Source organism: Nematolebias whitei, chromosome 14 (genome assembly GCF_014905685.2).
Source record: "Nematolebias whitei isolate Nwh7 chromosome 14, NemWhi1, whole genome shotgun sequence".
NCBI classification, from domain to species: Eukaryota; Metazoa; Chordata; class Actinopteri; order Cyprinodontiformes; family Rivulidae; genus Nematolebias; species Nematolebias whitei.
This window is the reverse complement of record NC_056511.1, coordinates 44,801,826-44,809,231: the sequence shown is the minus strand read 5'-3', so window position 1 is coordinate 44,809,231 and position 7,406 is coordinate 44,801,826.

The window sequence follows — 7,406 nt, the reverse complement described above, 5'->3', positions numbered from 1 at the left end:
AGATGAGACAGAAGACCATGGAGAATATTGTTTTTCACACAAGGCAGCTGACAGCTCCATATAAGGTCAGAACAATGCGTGTTTGTTTGTCCTGTGGAGCGGGGTCCGGTCTGTTTACATTCACACTGTACTCGAACCGCGCTGGAGTTCGCTTCTACCGGACCGAGACCTAGGTTTTAGCCCGGGCCAGAGTTCACCTTTTTGTTCCGTGACAGAGTTCGATGGCGCGTTCACACCTCCCTAAATGAACCGGACTTTCTAGGAAAACGAGCTAGAGTTCGATTAAAGCGGATTAACAGGACTGGTGTGAATGCACCCTCAAAGGTTATTAAAAAATGGTCCGACAGAATAGGATTTTGAGCAACTATTACCAAGTCCTTAATCTCTATACCATAGGTCAGAACTAAGTCAAGAGTGTGATGATAAGAATGAGTAGATGTGCGGACGTTTTGGGTAAAACCAAATTAGTCTATTAAATTATTAAAGGCTATGCTTAAGCTATCACTCTCAACATCTACATGAATATTGAAATCACCCATTATGATGATTTTATCAGTATTTAATAGTAAGTCAGTTGAGAATTCTTAGAATTCAGACAGTAATCACAGTAATCTGAGAGTAATCACCCGGTGGACGATATATAACAGCTAACAAACGTGTCTTTTCTGATTTCCATTTTGGATTGAATCCCCAGTTGGACCTGGGGTCTTTCTGTGTGGAGTTTGCATTTTCTTCTCGTGCTCGTGTGGGTTTTCTCCGGGTACGCCGGTTTCCTCCCACAGAACAAAAATATACGTTAGGCTGCCTTTAGGCCCAGGCCTCCCTTCCAAAAGAGATATGTGATCTCAATGGGATTTGCCTGGTTAAATAAAGGTTAATAAACCCTCCTCCATGAAAATACACCCTACGTTCCACATCTCGCAGATAAAGCCTGTTTCAGAGAGTTCCTTGTGCCCTCCTACCCACCTCCCTCCTCCTGCCCGACCAATCGACAACCATCCAGCATTCACAGTCAGACTCATCTTGCATGTGAGATGTCGGGGCTTCCAGTACCTCGTGGACTGGGAGGGTTATGGTCCTGAGGAGAGATCCTGGATCTACTTTCAAAATATTGCTTTTTATCCATAACAGTATTTGTTCAAATTTAATCGATCAAAAACCCCCAAGCCTTAGCTTTAGATATAATCACATTATTAATTGATTAGCGTTGTAACCACAACTATAAATATTTGTAATGTCAAAACTGTGTTTTATAATCATTTCAGTACATGTAAAAATCCAAAAACTCTAGTCTATCAATTATCATTAATTAAAACTCGTAGCTTAAAAAAAATCAGTAAGTTCGCAGTTTCATGGTGTTTGATTGGTTAAAAATATATTTTAAACACTCATCCATCTATATGAAAATGTAAAATCAGAAAGAAGAAAACCCTTTACTGTGCTGGTAACGTAAATTTGATGTTAATAATGACAACTGATGTCAATTTGATGTCAATAAACTGTCACAACCAGATCAGTATTAATCTGAAATAACCCTCTGTCCTGATAAATGATAACACCCTCATTTGATGCGTGATGTTCTCAGCCCAGGGAGTAGAACCGGTGACTTTTTCCCCTGGCACGCCACTCCATTCCCCCTCATCAGGGGCGTTTCCTCCAACATCTGATAGGCTGGAAGATGTCCGGCCCCCATCCTTCAAACCCCTGTCAGTGGATTTGCAACGCCTCTGTCGGCGACTCGTTCGGAGCTGCATTTTCATGGGGAAAAGAACAAACATCCTTCTCCCACAATATCACAAAACTCCATCAGTTGTTTATATAAATGTCTATAGTCTTATGAGTTATTGAAAATTAGCATTCATTATGGGTAAGTCAATGGTTCATATTCCAGTTCATACTCACCTGACACCTCTCTGGGAACGTTGATCACAAACTCACACAGGTGACCCCTCTGTTCACCCGTCCAGGAGCTTCTTCAGCTTAGATAACCTTAACAGGTGATAAGAGATAAAACAGCACAACACCCTGTAGGCAGCCAGAGTTCATCTTTCTACCCATCATCCTATCCCTGTCAAGTTGTTCTGAATTGAGCCATCACTATCATTTAGCATTTTATCAGCAACACTTATTGTTTTTCTCTTTTCTTTCTTTTTCTTTTGGACTAAACTCCCAAGACGAGATAACTTCCATAACTGTAAGACAAGAAACACTCATTTTAGATCATTTTCAGAAACAGATCCTGTCTAACTCTGAATGTTAGGAAACACCTTGTATCTGTGACCTTTCTTCCCTCCATTGATCACGGTGACATTATTTACATGAACGCTCCTACAAGAACCCTGCAGATGTTGGATGCTGCAGATGTTGGATGCTGCAGATGTTGGATGCTGCAGATGTTGGATGCTGCAGATGTTGGATGCTGTCTATCACGGTGCACTAAGATTCAGAACTGGCTGTAACTACAGTACCCACCACTGCACCCAGTATCCACTGGTTAACTGGTCACCATTAACTTCACGCAGACTCTCTCACTGGTACATTTTCATCTTTAAATCACTTCCTGGTCTGCTGCCTTCATACATCTCCTCCTACATGTCTCTGCGTGAGTGCAGCTACAGCGTGCGCTCTCAGGACATTATTACCTGCAGTGTTCCCTCAGTGAGGACTGAACTAGGCAAAAGGACCTTCTCCTACTCCGCTCCTGTTTCCTGGAATATCTTGTAAAAAGATCTGAAGCTCTCGACCTTTGACCTCTCTAAGTGGATTCAAGAATCTGTTGGACTCCTGGCAGGGACCAATGCAGACATGTTCCTGTTTTTAGTTTTCCACATTCACCTTATAATCTAGCTGTTTTTGTTACTTTTTTGCCATCTTATTTTAATTTGTAAAAAATAAATAAATCTTTACGCCTTTTTATAACTGTCTATTGTTGTTGCTGTTGTCCATTGTTGTCATCTTTCTTTGTTAAATCAGGTCTCTCTTGTAAACGAGTCCTCGGGGTTCAATGGGATTAACCTGTCTAAATAAAGGTTGAATGAATGAATGAATGAATGAAAGCACATATATCACATCTGCCAAGCAGATGTGTTTGGTGATCCAATATTTCAGTATTAAATTAAATAAGACTGTCAACCTTTTTGGAACTGGTTACCTTGGATGGTTAAACAGCCGAGGCTATTGCCTCTACCATGACCAGTTTTCCACAGAGCATTGGACTGGATATCAAAAAGTGCATTGGATTAGGCACAGATGGCTGCACTGTTATGGTGGGGAAAAGAAATTCTGTGTACACACACCTGCTCCAGCAAAACCCAGATTATACAAACTACTACCTACTTGACTCATCTCCCTGCTCTTCAGGGTTCCAGAAGATCCTCCTAGCAGAAACTGTTACTTTTTCACTGTAAATAATAAACACTGTTAATATTTTCAAGTGTGGAGTCTTGTCTCATTCTGGTTTCTTACTATCTGCGTTCCCTGAGATACAACAATGGTAGGCAAAACAGTTCTAAATGAACTGAAGGTGTGCGCACCTGTGTGCATGTTTGCATGTCTCATGCGTTTGAGTTGGCCCTGTGAAGGACTGGACACCTACCAGTGAGTGATTAAGTTAGTGAGTGACACAGTGTCAGTTTTATTTTGCTCTCTAACCTTCAAAGAAACCTACTGGTTTGTGAAAAAAAAGGTTAATTTAATTGAATTTTTTGTTGTCAAATTTAAAATAGTATTTAAACAAAGTGACACAATCATTTCAATCATCATGTTGAGAAAACAGGAGCACCTGGAGAAACTGCAGAAAGATTTTAAATGTGCTAAAAGTTTAATGACTATAACGGCAGATTGCAGGAATGTCAGACATACAGCTCTTGTAATCACATTTGTTACATGACATCTTCCTCCTCATCATTGGTACAAAGTACATAAATGGAGACTTTACATAGCAAAATTAATTTCTGAAAAACTAGGTGAATTAAAAAACAAGTGATTATTCTGTCACTGTAGTATATTGTCCACTTTGATGGTCCATGGGAGGATATCAAATGCCCTCCTGGCTGCCTCACTGCCGATGGAAGAAAATAGGTTGTGGTCTATAAAAATGAAGTTAGATGTAAGTGCAGCACTCAAATCTCAAGAAGAAGAAAAAAAGCTTTTTCTGGGGCATTTTGTTGTTGTCAATTGGTCTGAGCAACTTGCTGTAATGCCAGTAATAGAGCTACTCTTCTCCTTTCATCTTTTGGGTTTTGTGTGTATTATGCGTGTCAATGCAGGGGAGGGGTTTGCACAACAGGAGAAAAAACGCCAGATGATGGTCTGAATGAAGAAAACATCTTGTTGGAACACTGTGAAAGGATCTGCACTGGTGTGAGCTGCTTCTTCAAACATATGTCTAGATTACCTTCAAAGCTTTGGATACTAGAGTAACTTCTCTCAGACTCAACAGGGAGGGGGGTTTAGATATGCAAGCTGTCACCGATAAACAAAATTGTTGTTAATATTATAGTGACATGCATGTTGGCAGACGAACTGGTGCAGCATCTGCAGTATTGCAGACTCTGTACCGGTGAAGAGAGAGTTGAGCTGTAAAGCAAGGCTCTCTGTTTACCTGTCTTTGTTCCACCCTCACCGATGGTCATGAGCTCTGGGTAGTGACTGAAAGAATGAGACCGTGGATACAGGAGGTTGAAATAAGTTTCCTTCACAGGGTAGCTGGACTCTCCCTTAGAGATAGGGTGAGAAGTTCAGTTATCCGGGAGAGACTCTGAGAATAACTACTGCTCCTCCAAATCGAGAGGAGCCAGTAAAGGTGGTTCAGGCATCTAGTAAGGATGCCCCCAGGGCACCTCCCTAGGCAGGTGCTTCAGGCATGTCCGACAGGGAGGAGACCCCGGGGAAGACCCAGGACACGCTAGAGAGACTATGTCTCTCGGTTGGCCTGGAAACACCTTAGAATCCTCCCAGACGACCTGGAAGAGGTGGCTGTGGAAAGAGATGTCTGGACCTCCCTGCTCAAGCTGCTGATCCTAAGACCCAATTTCAGAACAAGCAGAAGATGATGGATGGATGGATGGATGGATGGATGGATGGATGGATGGATGGATGGATGGATGGATGGATGGATGGATGGATGGATGGATGGATGGATGATAGTGGAACATGGTGGTGAAGAAGACGGATTTATTTTCATTTGTATTATTTGGGAAAAAATTCAAGATGGCCGCCGGGCAAGTATGTTCGGGAGTGTCTCTGCAAACAATTAACTGCAAAGTGAACTTAACTTTGGATAAAACAGCTTCTAAAACGACAAAATACTGAAAACTGAGTGGAGAAGGTCAGTGAGAAAGGAGGACAAAGAGGACGTGAAAGAAGTACATTGAGAAATGTTCAAGCAGAAACTCAAGCAATCTTCCAAACAAATGGAGGCATGTGCACAAAAACAAATGGAGAACAATCAAATGGAGAAATCAGAGGACGCTTCATCAGCTGCGTCTACAGGTGTGGCTGAAATACTCAAAGAACTGAGAGAATTTTGATCTGAAACAAGAGGTGGTTTTGGATCATGAGTATTAAAAAAAGAATGGATGAAGCTGAACAGAGAATTGCTGAGAGTGAAGATTATGAAATGGAAACCTCTAAAGTGCTTTTACATGTCCTTCAAATGCAAAAACAACTAGAACTAAGATGTGAGGAACTGGAAAGTCAAGCCAGGAGAAACAATATGAGAATCTACTCCGTGCCACAAAACTGTGAAGAAAACAACATGATTGACTTTATCAACAAACTGATCCATGAAAAACTGGAAGTGACGGACGAACTCCGTGTGGAGAGGGCACATGGGATAGGGCCGAGGCCTGGACCAAAGGACCGGCCCAGAACTGTTCTGGTTCAATTTCAATCATATGCCATGAAACAAAAAGTGCTGCAAGCTGCATGGAGAGCAAAGACTGTACCAGTAAATGATCGAAGGATTTATTTTGATGAGGACTTTACAAACTCAGGGTTTAAGGAACATGCAAAATACAAAGATGTGCGCAAAGTACTTAATGAACGAAAAATCAAGTCACGGATTTGATTTCCAGCTAGACTGAAAGTTTTTTGTGAGAACGGGAAAGTTAAGGTGTATAATGACCCTCAAGCTGCTGCAACTGGATTACGTGAGCTCGGAGTCAACATGGACATTCCAGAGAAGGAAATGGATCTAGAGTCAAAACTGAAGAACGCAGGATGGGAGACAACCTGGACCCAAAGAAGGAGAGCCCCAGGTCATGAAATCAAGGATGGAGCAAAGGCCCTTTTCGAAAAACATAAGTGAATGAAGTTCCTTTTGAAAAAAGAAAGAGACAAATGGAGGAAATACAACATGCAACAAGCAAATCAATTCTGATAAGACATGATGTTACAGAATTCAAAACAGGCCCTGAGTGGCCAATCGGGAGGATCTGGAGAATTCCCGGTGGGCCGGACTGATTTGTGGGCTGCAGGACCGGCGCTCACTATTTTTTTTATTTTTTAGAACTTTTTTATTAACAACATATAAACAGAACACAGGGCTGCAGCTCTGTTTTTTTTCTATTCCACAAGTCGGCTCCACTGCGCGACCTGTCAATCAATCCAGTAGGCGTGTCAGCAAATGACCAATCGTAACCTCAATTTGTCCCGAAGGTAAACGCCCCTTACCTGCCGTAGGGTCAATAGACAAACATGTAGCATTAACACAGAATGAACAACATTCAGGAACTGTTTCTGAGAGCAGTAGATGAAAGAATCCTTGTGCTGGGTGAGTGTGGTCCTTAATGATGCTGCGTGCTTTACGCAGACATCAGCTGTGGTAGATGTCCTGGATGGTGTGGAGACTGCTACCAGTGATGTCCTCTGCTGTTTGCACCACCCTCTGTAGTTCTTTCTGGCTCTGACTGGTGCAGTTCATGTACCACCCTGTGATGCAGCCTGTCACCAGGCTCTCAGTGGTGCACCTATAAAAGTTGGTGAGGATGCTGGTGTTTGTACCAAACTTAACATTTCCTCGTGGGTGAAGCGATCTTACCGTTCATGTAAAATATTTGATAATGTTCCTATAGCTCTCAGGTAGATGATACAGGAGTCTGCCATCGCGCACAAAAAGACTCAAAGACAGTTATTATCCACAAGCTGTCAGATTACTGAACTCTCAATAAATAACACTGAACAACTGGCAATAACTTTGCATCAAGCCACATCTGTGACAACTAATATTTTATTGCTAATGCATTATGTGGCTGTATCATGTATGTATCTATCTAACCATCATAATTCATATGCATGTTCCTTACTACCTGGGCAATAATCTGTCACACAACCTGTGTAGTTTATCTAAAAAAGTTAAATCTGGTCCTCTGGACATTAAAAAAAAAAAAAAAAAAAAAAAAAAA